Raw genomic sequence first — 18161 nt, 5'->3', positions numbered from 1 at the left:
AGATATTTAATAAACTGTATTTCCTACCCTCAGTGGGGATGCAGGCCTCCTGCATCCTAATCTGTCACTCTGTCCACTTCACCACTTAATACTTCACTACTGGTTATTGTTATTGTTACATACAGCACTGATGTTACCTGTCTGTCATGGGTTTGGAGGGAAAGTTCCATCCTATGGGGAGTGGAAGGCGGGACATCAGGAGGAGGGGCTGTACTGTATATATATGTGGAGCGTGTGTGAAGAGTTTAGAAGACGCTGGGATGTGACGAAGCAGCAGCTGGGAAGAAGAAGCTGGTGTGGGAGTCTGTGTGTCAGACAGGGTACTACTGTGTGTCAGAGTACCAACCTGATAGGTTCAGGTGTCTGTTGGTTAGCCAGAACTGATAGGTTCAGGGTCTGTGCTTCAAGTTAAGGGTTCTGTGTGAACCAAACTGTATGCATGTATGAATGAGACTAAGCCACGTTACTATATCTTATTCACCTGATTATTTTATTTTCCCTGTGTGTTGTATTTAAATAAACCTTATTCTTTTATTTGTTGAAAATCCATCCCTGGTCTGTGTGACTTCTTATAGGGAATGGTTGGTGGCAGCTTAGTTAACGTGTGGCAGATCCCAGTAGGTCTGGGTTTGTCACATTGATTGGTGTCCAGAGTGTGGGATACGACTGGTCCAGTTGTCCAGTGGTCCAGCAAAGCCTTGGCAAGTGTGCCCAGAGCAAGGGGGGTCTAGTCAGGGACAATCTGAGAGCGCGTAGGTAATCTTCTAGGTGTGCCTCACGGGGGGGTGCACTAGTAGAAGAACGTGTAACCTCAGATTGGGGGACTAGATTAGGGTGCTCTGAGGCAGCCTGTTTTGGCGGGAAAAAGCTGAGGCAAAACTGTGTAGTAGCAGTGATCTAGCCTGCCTGCTGAGAGGCCCAGCAGAGGGGGGTAGACTCTAACTCGCTACTGTTGCAAGTAGTGCTGAAGGACAGCAGCAATCTATAGGGAAAGCTGGTTCTGAGGTAAAAGAAAAAAAAAGTGGTCGTTTTGTTTTGAGGCTTGACTTTTTAAAGCAGCTTGTTCTGAGGGGGGATTATGCCCTTGACTCAAAGCCAAATGGCAGAAATGGGTGAAGTGAAAGACCCCCAGGTTGACCAAGGTTCTGAGGATGAATTTGGCTCAGTGCAGGGTGACAGCACGGGAGAACAGAACCCAGAACTCAGAAAATTGCTCCTAGCCCAACAGCATGAACTGAGGGTGAGGGAAATGGAGGAAAGATTAGAGAGAGAAAGAATGGAGGAAAGAGAGAAACAAAGGCAATTTGAAATAGAGAGAATGGAAAGAGCAGAAAGATTGGAGAGAGAGAAAATGGCGTTTGAATTAAGAAAATTGGAACTGATGAACCAGAACAATAATAACAATAGGGATTCTGAGGGAGGCCAACTGTCTAAAGCTGACCTGAAGAAATTCCCTGTGTACCACAAGGGAGATTGTCCTGAGGTGTTCTTTTCCCTAGTGGAAAGAGCGTTTGTGGACTTCTCAGTGAGGGAAACTGAGAAGATGACCATCATGCGATCTTTAATCAGTGGTAGCCTGGCTGAGGTTTATTCAGAGATGCCACAGGAACTGATGAGAGATTTTGCAGAGTTTAAAAAACTGGTGTTTGCAAGACATGGGATAAATGCGGAACAGCTGAGGCAAAGATTCAGGTCCCTCACAAAGAAACCAGAGCAGACTTTTACCCAAGTGGGGGCTCAATTGGTGAGGCTGCTAGAGAAATGGCTATCTCAGGAGGGGACAGAGACCTACCAGCAGCTTAAAGACTTGATAGCGCTGGAACAGTTCTATTCAGTCCTGCATGGGGAACTGAAATTCCAGGTGAGGGAAAGGAAACCAAAATCTGTGGCAGAAGCAGCCGAGATCGCAGATTTTATTTCCCAAATAAGAAAGCCCTTGGGTGAGGGGAAATCTGTAGGGAAACCCAAAGAAACCTACAGCAAGTACTCTCAGGGACCAGGGAAAAGCCAGCAAGGGGGAGGGGCCCATGGTGAAGGGAAGCCCTCAGACATGAAACCAAGACCTCAGATTTTGGAGGGAAAACCAAAACAAGATGAGAGAGAATCAAAATACACCAGAAAATGTTATTTCTGTCAGGGAAAGGGCCATCTAATCTCAGAGTGTGAGAAATTAAAGCAGCTAAAAGGAATTGTGCCTCAGGATTCTAGTGGAACCAAGCCAAAAGCTGTGTTCTGTGTCCAGAAAGAGCAAGGCTCATTGTCACTGAGGGAGCCTGTTGCCATGGCTACTCAATCTGGAACAGCTACATCTGCTGATCAGGCTGAGGAAAATGGTCCTCTTGTAGAGGTCAGGCGCTGCCTGCTGGTGAGAACAGATTCTCAGTTGTTTGAGACAGCAGGGGTGGACGTAGGAATACTTGACCGTCAGTATCGGGGGCTGCGGGACACTTGTTCCCAGGTGACCCTGTGCCATCCAGATATTATTCCTAGGGAGTATGTAATCCCAAATGAGAGCATGAAGGTGGCAGGGATTGAGGGGCAGGTAATCTCACTGCCAGTCGCGGAGGTACCTGTGAACTTTCAAGGCTGGAGGGGAGTTTGGCGGCTAGCAATTTCATCGACTCTGCCAGCAGCCGTGCTTGTGGGAAATGACCTGGCTGAACATGTGAAAAGGGTGCTAGTGATTACACGTTCACAAGCCACCACGGGGACAGTTCAAGGGGGTAATGATGAGCCAGAGACGGAAGCAGAGGGGAGTTCAGAAGCTGTGGTGGAAACCTTAACCACAGACAGCCGATTTGGCCAAGAGCAAAAGGCAGACGCCACTCTCCAAAAGTGTTTTGAACAGGTGACTGACGCCCAGCTAACACCTGAAACCCCAGTGAGATTTCTAGAGGAAAAGGGGATTTTGTATAGAGAGACCCTGAGGAATATCTCAAAAGGGGGAGATGGGATCAGAAGTCAGCTGGTGGTACCTGAAAAGTATCGCCCCATGATCTTACCAAGGGGGCACTCTGACATGTTTGCTGCGCCCTTAGGGGTGAACAAAACACAGCAGAGAATCACACAGAATTTTTACTGGCCTGACATAGGGAAGCAGATCAGGGAGTTCTGTAAACAATGTGATGTGTGTCAAAGGCAGGGGAATAACCGCGACAGGACCAAAGCAAAGTTGTGCCCTTTGCCTGTGATTGACACTCCGTTCAAATGCATAGGGGTGGATATTGTGGGACCTTTGCCCAAGGCCACAAAGAGGGGGAACAGGTTCATTCTCACCATTGTGGACCATGCCACGAGGTACCCTGAAGCCATACCCTTGACTAACATTGAAACTAACACAGTGGCAGATGCCTTGGTGGGGTATATGTCCAGGATGGGATTTGCCTCAGAAATAATCACAGATTTGGGCGCATCGTTCACATCAAAGCTCATGAAACGCTTATGGCAAATCTGTGGAATTAAGCACAAGGAAACCACTGCCTATCATCCTGAAAGTAATGGGTTAACTGAGAAGTTCAATGGGACTCTAATGCGCATGATTAGGGCTTACTTGGCAGAGAATCCAAACAATTGGGACCAGAAGCTGCAATCCCTTTTGTTTGCTTATCGATCAGTGCCACAAGCCAGTACCGGGTTCAGTCCATTTGAACTTTTATTTGGGAGAAGGGTGAAAGGGCCCCTTGATTTGATCAAACAAAATTGGGAGCAGATCACCCAGGATGACCCACAAGACGTTGTGACATACATAGGCACTTTAAGGAATGACTTAAAGAGAAACCTAGAGCTAGCAGCAGAGACCCTGCAAGCTCAAAAGGTCAGAAAGAAAGCTTGGGATGACCAGGAAGGCAGGGAGAGGCACTTTAACCCAGGGGAGGAAGTGCTTTGGCCTAGGCCCTGTAAAGAGAATAAACTGCAGCTGGGTAGCCCAGAAATAAAATACTTGGGTCACATGGTAGGGGGAGGAGTGATAAAACCCCTGGAGGCCAAAATAGAAGCTGTTCGTGATTGGCCCAGACCCAACACCAAGAAAAAAGTCAAATCATTTCTTGGGTTGGTGGGCTACTACAGAAAGTTCATCCCGAGGTTTAGCGAGATTGCGGCTCCGCTGACCAATCTGACGAGGAAGAAGGCTGATGACCGCATCCCGTGGACCAGCGACTGTGAGGAGGCGTTCCAGAGGTTGAAGCAGGCGCTCATCAACTATCCAGTGCTGCGGGCTCCAGACTTCGACCGGGAGTTCATCATCTACACCGATACGTCTAACAGCGGGGTAGGAGCAGTTCTGTGCCAGGAGGATGAGAATGGTGACCAGCATCCAGTGTCCTACCTGAGTAGGAAACTTCAAAAAGGTGAGAGACATTTGGCAACCGTGGAGAAGGAGTGTCTGGCCATAGTCTACGCGATCCAGAAGGCCAAGCCTTACATCTGGGGAAGACATTTTGTTCTGTGCACTGACCATTCACCACTGCAATGGTTAAAGACAATGAAAACCCACAATAGCAAACTTATGAGGTGGGCTTTAAACCTACAGGACTATGACTTTGAAGTGAAGGTGGTCAGAGGGTCAGTGAACTGTGTTGCTGACGCCTTGTCAAGAAGACCTGAAGAATGAAGACGGCGAAAGAAACATGGACTATGTATATATTTTGATGACAAAAAGTTAAATGTACCTGTTTATTAAACATGATTGGTTTGTATGAATAAAGGTAACTTGATGTATTGAAAATGGTAAATGTTTAACTTAGAGTGTAAGTATAAGTAAGTATGATATTGTATGTATAACTGTTTTTGTGTGTTTTAACCAGGTTGTTTTTTGGTGAAAAGCACCTTAGCTTTCCCCCTACAAAACAACTTATAAAGAGGGGAGGTGTTACATACAGCACTGATGTTACCTGTCTGTCATGGGTTTGGAGGGAAAGTTCCATCCTATGGGGAGTGGAAGGCGGGACATCAGGAGGAGGGGCTGTACTGTATATATATGTGGAGCGTGTGTGAAGAGTTTAGAAGACGCTGGGATGTGACGAAGCAGCAGCTGGGAAGAAGAAGCTGGTGTGGGAGTCTGTGTGTCAGACAGGGTACTACTGTGTGTCAGAGTACCAACCTGATAGGTTCAGGTGTCTGTTGGTTAGCCAGAACTGATAGGTTCAGGGTCTGTGCTTCAAGTTAAGGGTTCTGTGTGAACCAAACTGTATGCATGTATGAATGAGACTAAGCCACGTTACTATATCTTATTCACCTGATTATTTTATTTTCCCTGTGTGTTGTATTTAAATAAACCTTATGCTTTTATTTGTTGAAAATCCATCCCTGGTCTGTGTGACTTCTTATAGGGAATGGTTGGTGGCAGCTTAGTTAACGTGTGGCAGATCCCAGTAGGTCTGGGTTTGTCACAGTTATTACAGTTCTTTTTCTACAGAGAGCAAATGGCTGCATATTAATAACATGTATTTATTTGTATATTTAGTTGAGCTATGTTCTATCTTCCTCCCAAAACTAGGATTTAAGGTGACCCACAAGATTAAAAACCAGATATCCCATCATACATCTAAACAATAAATTATAATAGTTAAATGTAATTAAATAAATTACATTAAAACACTTTTGAATTAGAAACAGTTAAAAAACTCATGAAAAAGGTACACAAGCTCTATTACAGGCTCCTTGCTCACTATTTTGTTTTCAAAGACCCACATGAATAAAACTGAATGGAAAAATCTATGCATGATTGCAGAAAAAGAAGTGGAGAGCCAGTCCAACATCCCTTGGAAGGGAGTTCCACAGCTTAGCAAAGTTAATTCTTTTGCATCCCCAACAGAGCTTTATACAGGCTTTAAGCCAGGTAGTATGTAGGATAAAAAGGGTGATGGGGATGGGAGCATACAGGTAACTTTAGTCTCCACATACCCAACTCATTTGAAAGTCATGCGATTTTGTTATGGTTGGCCCCCTCGAACACACTAAACATCTAAAATTTGCCATTATTTATTTATTTATTTAACCTATATGCCGCCCACATTACCCAAAGGTCTCTGGGTGGCTTACAACAATTAAAATACAATAAAAAGACAAAATAATTAAAATGCAATTAAAATATATACTCTAAAAATTGCCATCAGGACCCACAGTTGATATTATTTCAATTAAAAGCCTTCTGGAACAGGAAGGTTTTTACCTGGCACCGAAATGTCACCAGCGTCTGTGCCAGATGAATCTCAGTTGGGAGGGCATTTCATAGTCTGGGGGCAGCTGCTGAAAAGGCCCTTTGTCTACAAGCCATCCCTCTTACCTCCTTGAGGGACGGCTCTTTCAAAAGGGCCCCTGGGCTAGATCTTAACTGCCAGGTAGGTTCATATGGAAGGTGGCAGTCCTTCAGGTATCCAGAGCCCAAGCCATTTAGGGCTTTATATGTCAAAACAAGCACTTTGAATTGGGCCCGGGCAGTAACTGGTAGCCAACGTAATTTAAACAGCATCGGCTTGATATGCCTGCTAGTGGCCTCACCACTCACCAGCCACACACCTTGATTCTGGACCAGTTGCAGTTGCCGGACTGTCTTCAAAGGCAGCCCCACATAGAGTCTATATGCAAGATGTTACCAGTGTGTGTGTGTGTAACTGTCATGAGACTCTGCTCATCCAGGTAGGGCCGTAGCTTGTATAATTTCTGCAGCTGAAGGAAGGCGCCTCTGGCCACCAAGTCCACCTGGGCTTCCAGTGTTAGAAAGCACATTAGAGGGCACAAGAGGGCTTCTTCAGTTATTTAAAAAAATTAAGACTAATATTTTGATGGTAGAAGACATGGGAGCAGGGGGTGAGGGCTCCGAGGTTATGAGGGAAGCTGACCACTCATGCTTTAGGGAGAGAACATTCTCATCCAGCACAGCTGGAATACCTATGCCTTGACCTGCCTTTCAAATGTCTTGTTTGCATTAAACTCTGTCTTCCTTTTCTCTGTTACCGCTTTCAGACTCAAATTCCATGACCTAAAAGTAAACATTTCTCAGTGTTCATACCAAAAGAACTGACATATGAATCAAAAGTCAGTTAGTCAATGAAGCACAAAAGATACCCTGTTTTCCCAAAAATAAGACCTAACCAGAAAATAAGCCCTAGTATGATTTTTAGGATGCTCGTAATCTAAGCCCTACCCCCAAAATAAGCCCCAGTTAAGTGAAACTCTACCCTCCACCATTGTGCAGCAACCAGAAGAAGATGGCATGACTGTATTTGAATAAATGTAGATTGCTGTACATGAAAAAAGTAAAACATCCCCTGAAAATAAGCCTTAATGCGTTTTTCGGAGCAAAAATTAATATAAGACCCTGTCTTATTTTCAGGGAAACATGGTAGTAAAATGCAACATATCGGGGCCACTTCTCCATCCCAATAGAAATAGATTTAAATATGTTGAAAAGCTTTGGCTGAATGGGTATCTCTTGTTACTGTTTATTTATAATTTATTGCATTTATTGTATAGGAAGCCAAGTCTCCATATTCCATGGTTTTGTTTATTTTATTTTATTTAAACTATTTTTACCCCAACTTTCTCCTTGAAAATGACCCAAGGTGGCTTACCGAATTAAAAGATAATATTTAAACACTGAAAACAATAAATATACAAACACTAAAAAGAATCAAACAAATATCACACAAAAATGGTTCAAGTTGACATTCTTCTTCTAAGCTCCCCCTCTCTACACATGGCCAAGAGGGATACTTCTGGGGAAAGGGGCAAAATGGATTGAGTGAGGTCAGGATGGAGATGGACAGACCTCACTGGTGGTCAGTTCAGACATCCAGCTAGAGTGTTATGTCCCTTCTCCAGCGGGTTCCTGGCCAAAGAAGAGAACAAAATAAATTTGCCAGTGATGGCAGGTATGGAATATTAAAAGAGAAAAAAGGACGACCTCCACTCAGGTTTACTTGTGTTTCCCCAGCATATGCCCCTGTTCTTTAGATTACCTCCAAGATAAGCATGCCTTCCACACCAAAGACGTTCCGCCCTTCCACCCTGCGGTGTTAGTACTATCAGGAGTAACATGGGAGGGGTCCATTACACTGGAGGGAAGGAGAGTAACCCTCTCCCTATTATATCAAACCACACAATTCATGTTTCATCTAGTTTTGTCCTTATACCCTTCCGGATTCCAGCAGCAAGACTGCCCAGCACCCATACAAACAAAAGAAAATGTGTATAAACACAATAATTATCAGAGAAGGTGGAGGAGGAGGAGGCTACCATCAGGTGCATTCATAATGTGATGGTAAGCTTTTCCCAAAGAGCAACATTCAATAGTGCATTTATCAAGCAATTATTAAGAGAAGTGAAGCATGGCCTCAAAGGCATGAATCCCAGGCCAAGGCTTGCTCATCATTTTTATTAATGATTTGGCCTCTGGAATAGAGAGTGTATATACATCAAATTAGTACACAGTACAAAACAAGAAGGGTTGCCAATACTTTTGAGGTTAGCAGGAGGGTTCGTAATTATCCTGATAAACTAGATAATTGGTCTGGTTGGGGGAAAAAACAAAGAAACTCAGCAAAGGCAATATTTCATTCATAGGCTCTCCAGCATTTCACAGCTGAAGACAGAAGCATGAAATACTCATCCCTTTTCCCATACCAAGGATCACTGCCTAGGCTCCCCTTCTCCATTATTACTTGCTGCTCTAGGTCAGTAGTTCCCAGCCTGGCATAACTCAGGTGTTCTTGGACTGCAGCTCTCAGAAACCCCAGCCAACAGAGCTGGTGGTTAAGGCTTCTGGGAACTGCAGTCCAAGAACATATGAGTTACTCAAGGTTGGGAACTACTGCTATAGGTCATTCTCCCCTGAGCAGATGTCTTCCAGGTGTGTTGGAAGCCAACTCTCATAATCCCCATGCTAGCATGCTCACACCCACCCATTATGATTCACAGAGATGTTGGACACCATGAGGGACAAGGTGGAAATGTAAGGCACCCCAACTGCCAAAAACTAAGTAGGGGAAGTATATTTCCAGAATCACTTTTTCTAATGCACTTACATATCAGCATAATCCGGGGACAGTACCTGCTAGTCTCTTATCAGCCAGCTGGCATACAAGACACAATGATTGACAATATCAAAGGCTTCCAACAGGGCCAGGGAAAAATGAAGGAATGAAAGTCACCTCTAGTTACAGTGCCCTCAAAGCAGTTTTTATTTAGCCCAGAAATGGGATTGGAAAAATCAATTCCACCCAAGAAGACCCAGAGTAACCTTGCCACTATGCACATAAAGTATAACTTCCAAATACAGTTTGATTTTATTTTTGATCTGATTGTAGAGGAGTGTTCAGCTATGCCTTTAAACAAAGGTTGTTCCCCATTGTTTATGAGGATGGGAGACAGCAGTAAAGTGAATCTATGTGAAGTGCTCTGAAAACTCCAAATAGCTATATAAATGCTAAGCAGAATTACAACAGCTTGAAATCATTCTATGGAATGTGTGAACAAAAAAAATATATTTTACAGGACTTCTTGGTGACATATTAAATTGCAGTCTCTTTTTGCAAAGAGTTGCAGCCTGATGTAGTGAGTTTTCTCCCATTTCAGAAATGAAATCTAACAGTTATTTCCCAAGAAATAACTTACAAACATGTTTGCTCAATAAACTAAGCTACATTTACTGCACCGTGCTGGTCCTTGTACTCGTAACACACAATGGATTTAATAGGAGGAGAAAAGCCCAGTGCAGTGAACCTGTTGTTCATAGCATCAACCCAGTATTTACTTGCTTCTGCTTTGGGGTGTAACATGCTGTGAATTAAGAGCAAGCAGTGTGAAGCCTGTGATGACTCTTGCGAGAAAGAAAAATGTGCAAACCACTCTTGAGTTCAAAAGACAACATCATCATAAAGATCCTCACTGCTGAATTTTTCATTCACTCTGTGCTTCTCCTCCCTACCCAGACATAGATGTGCCTGTCATTGCCTGAAACAAACAAAAAAGGGACAGGAATTGCAGCCTGAATCTTCTCATCCTACTCTTTCTTTCTGTCTTGTCTGTCTCTTACTTTCCTACCTTCCTTCCGTGGAATACCAGAGCAGATTTGATGCCAGAATGTTCCCAATTTTGAGATCCTCTGCTGGGAAATGGAAAACACAGAAGTGTAGCAGAACTGTGTTAAGGACAGCATCATAGCCTATGTCTTGAATCCTGGAAGCTTGTTTGCTTTCTGCAGCAGCCTCTTCTTCAGGACATCTCCCTCTCCCTGAGCACAATGTTCTTGAAATGTATGCCCTTCCACTAATAGGGGCAATTTTCAGACACTTTCAGAAGGCAGCTTGCTCTATGCCTGTCAGGACTGTAAGCTCTCAAAATGGAGAGTGCAGGAACTGAGCCAGGATATTTCCTTGGGGGAAAAAGGCATCCTGCAAAGACCTGTATGGATTACAGGGCCTCTTTTAACTTGTAATAGCAATGCGGAGAATTTTCCACCTGGAAAAAATTCGACTGCCTGGAAATTGATTGTGCTCCAGCTTAGCAAATTTGTTTCGGTTGCATTTGGCAAACAAAATATTTGTGTTACTTTTATTTGTTGTGTATATATTCTTCAAAAGTTATTCAAATAACTGAAAATTGTTAAACTTGAAATATTTGACTAGAAAACAGAGGAATCAAAAGAGGTGTCAAGTAGCTCTTTAAACATATTCAAACCTGAAGGCATGGCAACTCAGTAGCATAAATTTTCCTTACAGAATATATTGAGGATGGAGGCAAAATGGAAAGAGTGGGAAAAAAATGTAAAGATGCTGATTTTTGAATGCCTGAAAATCAGTTTTCCAGAGAAAGTCATCTGGATAGATAATTAGCATGTTAATTTTGGGTTTGATGCAAAAGGCCGGATTGGAGGAATCCCAAACCAGAATTAAGATTGCCGGAAGAAATATCAACAAGCTCCGATATGCAGATGATACCACTCTGATGGCAGAAAGTGAGGAGGAATTAAAGAATCTCATAATGAGGGTGAAAGAGGAGAGTGCAAAAAATGGTCTCAACATCAAACAAACTAAGATCATGGCCACTGGCCCCATCACCTCCTGGCAAATAGAAGGGGGAGATATGGAGGCAGTGACAGATTTTACCTTCTTGGGCTCCATGATCACTGCAGATGGTGACAGCAGCCATGAAATTAAAAGACACCTGCTTCTTGGGAGGAAAGCTATGATAAACCTCAACAGCATCTTAAAAAGCAGAGATATCACCTTGCCAACAAAGGTCCGCATACTCCAAGCTATGGTTTTTCCTGTAGTGATGTATGTAAGTGAGAGCTGGACCATAAAGAAAGCTGATCACCAAAGAATTGATGCTTTTGAATTGTGGTGCTGGAGAGTCCCCTGGACTGCAAGGAGAACAAACTTATCCATTCTAAAGGAAATCAAACCTGAGTGCTCACTGGAAGGACAGATCCTGAACCTGAGGCTCCAATACTTTGGCCATCTCATGAGAAGAGAAGACTACCTGGAAAAGACCCTGATGTTAGGAAAGTGTGAAGGCAAGAGGAGAAGGGGATGACAGAGGATGAGATGGTTGGACAGTGTAACTGAAACTACCAACATGAATTTGACCCAACTCTGGGAGGCAGTGGAAGACAGGAAGGCCTGGCGTGCTCTGATCCATAGGGTCACATAGAGTCGGACAAGACTAAATGACTAAAAAACAAGAACATCCATTTCAGCTGCTCAGTTTGACTAATATTGTGAAAATTTATTACATTAACTAATGCATTTTTACAAAAGGAATGTTTTTTTTCTTAAAAACACAGTAGTGAAAATGTTTTCTAAACATTTTGCACCCCCACCCTGCTGCCTTGTTCTTGTCCTATCTGCATACTTTATCTGCAATACACAGAATAACATGGAAATACCTTACAGGCACATTGTAAGGATCATGTATGTGAGACGCTTTGGAGAAAGGGGATAGGGAAATACTAAGATCAATTGGTCTCTCTTATCCTCAAGATGAGACCAGTTTAGAAACTGTGACACTCTTCTTAGTGGCATTTCCATATGAAAGCCATTCTTCTTGTCAAGCACATTGATTCAGCACAACAGTGCTAAACCATCAAGTGGCTAGAGCTTCATAATTTTGGTTTGGCTCCTTGGTTTTGCCTGTGATCCAATATAATAGTTTGGTGGGTATTTCCAAAACAGAACCTCCTCTTTTAAAAGATGAAGTGTGTATTTAAATAACGTCATTCCAAGGCCATGAGTTGTTTCATTAATGCTATTTGATTAGTTTTAATCTAACCTGGCCATTTTTCTATTTTATCATATTTTGTTGTTAGAAATCCAGCATCAGTATAAGAAACCATCTGTACACTTCCATACGCTTGCACAAAGAGGTACCCTATAGTGCACAGCATGAGAGAGATGGCTGACCTAACTCATCCCTAAAGCCAAAGATTAACCACCTGCACAATTCTTTTTTCAGTTGGAGGAGACAGTGGGATACACACATGTACTTAGACCAACACAGACCATGACTCTCTTGAGGCCAGACCCATCAGGGCCTTATAACTAGAACAGAGAAACATTCCCCCCCCCCCAAAAGACCCTGATGTTAGGGTGGGTAAGGACCCTCCACTTGGTCCACAAAGAGCATATGGTTGACCTAAACAGGATGCCATTCATGGGAAGACCAGTCTGGACTAAGACCTAGTGCCGAGCAGGACCATAGTACATGAGGTAAGAAGACTTTCAATGGGCATGAATTTAAAAATGATTCACGAAAATCATTCAAAAATTGCTAATCGGTCAATTCATATTCATATAAATATGCCCCCAACAAATATGAATCAGCAAATTCTTAGGAATTTTTGATTCATCAATTATTTAGGCTATAAAATGGTCCTCCAGGCAACTAGAGATACTGAAACTGCAGGCACACTTCCCCTGACACTTCTCTACAATCCACCAAAATTGGTGAAGACTGGGTTTTGAATGTCCAAGCTTTACAACCACAAAGAGGGCCCCCTAAGGAAGGTCCCCCTCAGGCACCTAGAGACACCAAAATCACAAGGAAGATTCCCATGAGTCTCCTCTACAATCCCTCCAAGTCTGATGAAGATTGGGTTTCCTAAAGCAAGTCCTTAAAGGGCACTTTCCTGGGGTGACCCACTTTGTGGGTGTATGACTTGCATGTCTGAATCCCAAACCTCACCAAACCAGGTGAGATGGTGGAAGTGAGTCGGTAGAAGCTTCTCTGTAATTTCGGTGCCTCTAAGTGCTTGGATGGTCACTTTGTAGGGCTTTAAATTCAAAAACAAATTGACAAATTGATTCATCAGTTCTTCAGAAAAATATTGTAAATTTGTAATTTGTGAATCACAATTTTTCTGATCCGTGTCCATCTCTACTTTCAATCTATTGCTTTGCCCTGTGGTTTCAATCTAGATCACTGGTTCTTAACCTTGGGTTACTCAGGAGTTTTGGACTGCAACTCCCAGAAGCCTTCACCACCAACTGTGCTGGCTGGGGTTTCTGGGAGTTGCAGTTCAAATACATCCGAGTAACAAAGGTTAAGAACCACTGATCTAGATCATGCTCCCACCCCTTTCCTCTTAGACCCTGCTATCTGCACTGAAAACAAGCTTCCACTGAAGCAAATGTCTACTATTTTGAAAGAAAATCTTCCACTGGGGCATTTCCTCCAGTGGAATGAGCAGATTGGGAAGACACAGTTCAGCCAGGGACTACCACAGAAGGAAAAGGCTAGAGTTGACATTCTCCACTCTAGCCCCACCCTTTCAAAATGTATTATTTTTTAAAAAAAAAATTATTTGCATGTTTGTCAATTTCAGGAATGGGGTACAATGTTAAAATCTGTTAGCATTACAATTAGCAATTCATGGTGGTGGACAATGCTGAACTGAATTATAATCTCTTGAATTCACTGCCTTCTCTCAGATACATTGTTTTAATGGGAAAGAAAGGGAAACACAAATTAGGAGATTATACACTATTTACTGGAGAAAACATGTTTATTGGACAAAACTGACCAGCCTTTTGAGACAGTCTTCTTCAAAGCTAGATTAAACACACGCGTATGAACAGGAATTCAATATATATTAGGTGATGTTTAAGGAATTCATAATATGGCAGGATTTGTAAGACAAATGAATAATGCATTATCGTATGGTTTATGAGCATCAACACAGAAATAATTTTGAAAACATACTGTTGTCAGTGGAGTTTTCTCCATGTAAGCAAAACATGGCTAGAGGAGGACTACAGGAGGTGTGGCTGTCCACACTTTAATGGGCTACAACACCTGCTGGCGCCAGCAAGCATACATTTTTGTGAGGTATGATACAGTAACATCTGAAGGGCTACATGTTCCCTTGCCTTGGAGAAGGACTGTAGCCATTGTTCTTAGAAGCATTTGATCCTAGCTCAGGAAAACACAAGACTGGTGCATACAGATAAGGCCTGTTTTTCCCATCCCTAAATGTATCTCACCATAGAGCAATGCAAAAACATATTTCACCATCCAGCACTCATTTGCCACTGTCACCTAAAAGCAACAAAAAACAGAGTTGGCCATTGGCAGTCAAACTGAAGTACAGATTACAAGGCAAGCCTCTCCTATCTGGTGCCTAGAAATTCATAGTTTTGTGCAAGAAGAGAAGAGATGTGTGGGTTTTTTGGTGTGTGTGTGTGTGTGTGTGTGTGTGTGTGTGTGTGTGTGTGTGTGTGTGTGTGTGTGTGTGTGTGTGTGTGTGTGTGTTTGTTTATGAAATGCATCTTTGCTACCAGTCACAAGGCTTGGAAAGCGTGCAACAACACTCCTATATTTATAATCAGGCAGCAATTCTATGAAGATTTACAACACCTTCTAGAACTGACACCAAAGAAAGATGTTCTTCTCATTCTAGGGGACTGGAATGCTAAAGTAGGGAGCCAAGAGATAAAAGGAACAACAGGGAAGTTTGGCCTTGGAGTTCAGAACGAAGCAGGACAAAGGCTAATAGAGTTTTGTCAAGAGAATAAGCTGGTCATCACAAACACTCTTTTCCAACAACACAAGAGGCGACTCTATACATGGAAATCACCAGATGGGCAATATCGAAATCAGATTGATTATATTCTCTGCAGCCAAAGATGGAGAAGCTCTATACAGTCAGCAAAAACAAGACCTGGAGCTGACTGCGGTTCTGATCATCAGCTTCTCATAGCAAAATTAAAGATTAGACTGAAGAGATTAGGAAAAACCACTGGGCCACTCAGGTATAATCTAAACCAAATCCCTTATGAATACACAGTGGAAGTAAAGAACAGATTTAAGGAACTAGATTTGGTGGACAGAGTGCCTGAAGAACTTTGGATAGAGGCTCGTAACATTGTCCAGGAGGCAGCAACGAAAACCATCCCAAAGAAAAGGAAATGCAAGAAAGCAAAGTGGCTGTCCAACGAGGCCTTAGAAATAGCAGAGAGGAGAAGGGAAACAAAATGCAAGGGAGATAGGGAAAGTTACAGAAACTTGAATGCAGACTTCCAAAGAATAGCAAGGAGAGACAAGAGGGCCTTCTTAAATGAACAATGCAAAGAAATAGAGGAAGATAACAGAAAAGGAAAGACCAGAGATCTGTTCGGGAAAATTGGACATATTAGAGGAACATTTTGCGCAAAGATGAACATGATAAAAGACAAAAATGGGAGGGACCTAACAGAAGCAGAAGACGTCAAGAAGAGGTGGCAAGAATACACAGAGGAATTATATCAGAAAGATTTGGATATCCCTGACAACCCAGACAATGTAGTTGCTGACCTTGAGCCAGACATCCTGGAGAGCGAAGTCAAGTGGGCCTTAGAAAGCCTGGCTAACAACAAGGCCAGTGGAGGTGATGGCATTCCAGTTGAACTATTTAAAATCTTGAAAGATGATGCTGTTAAGGTGCTACATTCAATATGCCAGCAAGTTTGGAAAACTCAACAGTGGCCAGAGGATTGGAAAAGATCAGTCTACATCCCAATCCCAAAGAAAGGCAGTGCCAAAGAATGCTCCAACTACCGTACAATTGCACTCATTTCACACGCTAGCAAGGTTATGCTCAAAATCCTACAAGGTAGGCTTCAGCAGTATGTGGACCGAGAACTCCCAGAAGTACAAGCTGTATTCCGAAGAGGCAGAGGAACTCGAGACCAAATTGCTAACTTGCGCTGGATTATGGAGAAAGCCAGAGAGTTCCAGAAAAATATCTACTTCTGCTTCATTGACTATGCGAAAGCCTTTGACTGTGTGGACCACAGCAAACTATGGCAAGTTCTTAAAGAAATGGGAGTGCCTGACCACCTTATCCATCTCCTGAGAAACCTATATGTGGGACAGGAAGCAACAGTTAGAACTGGTCATGGAACAACTGAGTGGTTCAAAATTGGGAAAGGAGTACGGCAAGGCTGTATATTGTCCCCCAGCTTATTTAACTTATATGCAGAATACATCATGCGGAAGGCTGGACTGGAAGAAACCCAAGCCGGAATTAAGATTGCCGGAAGAAATATCAACAACCTCCGATATGCAGATGATACCACTCTGATGGCAGAAAGTGAGGAGGAATTAAAGAACCTTGTAATGAGAGTGAAAGAGGAGAGTGCAAAAAACGGTCTGAAACTCAACATCAAAAAAACTAAGATCATGGCCACTGGTCCCATCACCTCCTGGGAAATAGAAGGGGAAGATATGGAGGCAGTGTCAAATTTTATCTTCCTGGGCTCCATGATTACTTCAGACGGAGACAGCAGCCACGAAACTAAAAGGCGCCTTCTTCTTGGGAGGAAAGCGATGACAAATCTTGACAGCATCTTGAAAAGCAGAGACATCACCTTGCCAACAAAAGTCCGAATAGTCAAAGCTATGGTTTTTCCTGTCGTGATGTATGGAAGTGAGAGCTGGACCATAAAGAAAGCAGACCGCCGAAGAATTGATGCCTTTGAATTGTGGTGCTGGAGGAGGCTCTTGAGAATCCCCTGGACTGCAAGGAGAACAAACCTATCAGTTCTAAAGGAAATCAACCCTGAATGCTCACTTGAAGGACAGATCCTGAAGCTGAGGCTCCAGTACTTTGGCCATCTCATGAGAAGAAAAGAGTCCTTGGAAAAAACCTTGATGTTAGGAAGGTGTGATGGCAAGAGGAGAAGGGGACGACCGAGGATGAGATGGCTGGACAGTGTCTGCGAAGCAACCAACATGAACCTGACACAACTCCGGGAGGCAGTAGAAGACAGGAGGGCCTGGCGTGCTCTGGTCCATGGGGTCACGAAGAGTCGGACACGACTAAACGACTAAACACACAGCAAAAATGGGAAGTAAACCAGGTTTCCAGGATCCTATGATTGGTTGTTGGATTCCAACTTGTACAAGCCTGTTACAGGTCCCTACGTTATTTTCCTCTGGGGACTATGCAGCAGCTCCAAATGTTCAACAGAAAATGTAAAGCTCATGTAAAGATCATCCATAGGATCAGGATGGGAATGCCTTGGTGCAAAACCTCTTGATTATTTCCTTCTTTTTCTCTTACATAATGTAAGGTCTGATCCTATTCCAATAAAAGCTATACTTTGTACCCTGTATAATGTACACATGAGAGTTTGAAAAGTTGCTTTTAAAAAAGAAAACATTAATGGTATCAAAGAGGTTTTTTCCCATAGACTGTCTAGAATCCTACTGATTTTCATGCAAAGTTTGTTTAACTTGCTACAGATAATTGCAGTTAATTAACAAAGTGGCAGAGCATGTACTGGTCACAAACCCAATTGCTCAACTGAGATGTACCCTGGCACCTCTTCAATTACTTGCAAGTAGCTGCAGCAACTTATACAAACCTGACATAAATATGAATAAGATTCTGGCCAGTAATTTTGATGACCATGAATTAGTTTTCCATATTCAGTTCCTTTGTACAGTATTCCTTTTGCTGAACAATAAAATTTGGAAGTAAGAAACCAGACAAAAATTTCAACACGCTCCCGGACCATTTATAGACTTGAATCATCTCCTCTTAAATCAAAACTAGCTGGTCGTCCACTTCAGCAAGAGTATTGTCTTATTATTTAATATTATAACAACACACACACACCTCGGTCTTCCTCTGATTATAAAACAAGAACAGGAAGCCTTCTAGGTTTCTCCTAATACCA

At 42.9% G+C, this 18161-nt stretch overlaps 1 protein-coding gene across 7 annotated transcripts in view; it reads right to left on the bottom strand.

The window, feature by feature from the left end:
• RGS17 (regulator of G protein signaling 17) overlaps positions 1–18161 on the bottom strand; it is a 105746-nt gene that overhangs the window by 77977 nt on the left and 9608 nt on the right. The gene's annotated exons all lie outside the window — the stretch shown is intronic.

Source organism: Pogona vitticeps, chromosome 1, assembly GCF_051106095.1.
Source record: "Pogona vitticeps strain Pit_001003342236 chromosome 1, PviZW2.1, whole genome shotgun sequence".
Classification (NCBI taxonomy): Eukaryota; Metazoa; Chordata; class Lepidosauria; order Squamata; family Agamidae; genus Pogona; species Pogona vitticeps.
The sequence above is the reverse complement of the archived record's forward strand: the minus strand, read 5'-3'. Positions and strand labels throughout refer to the sequence as shown.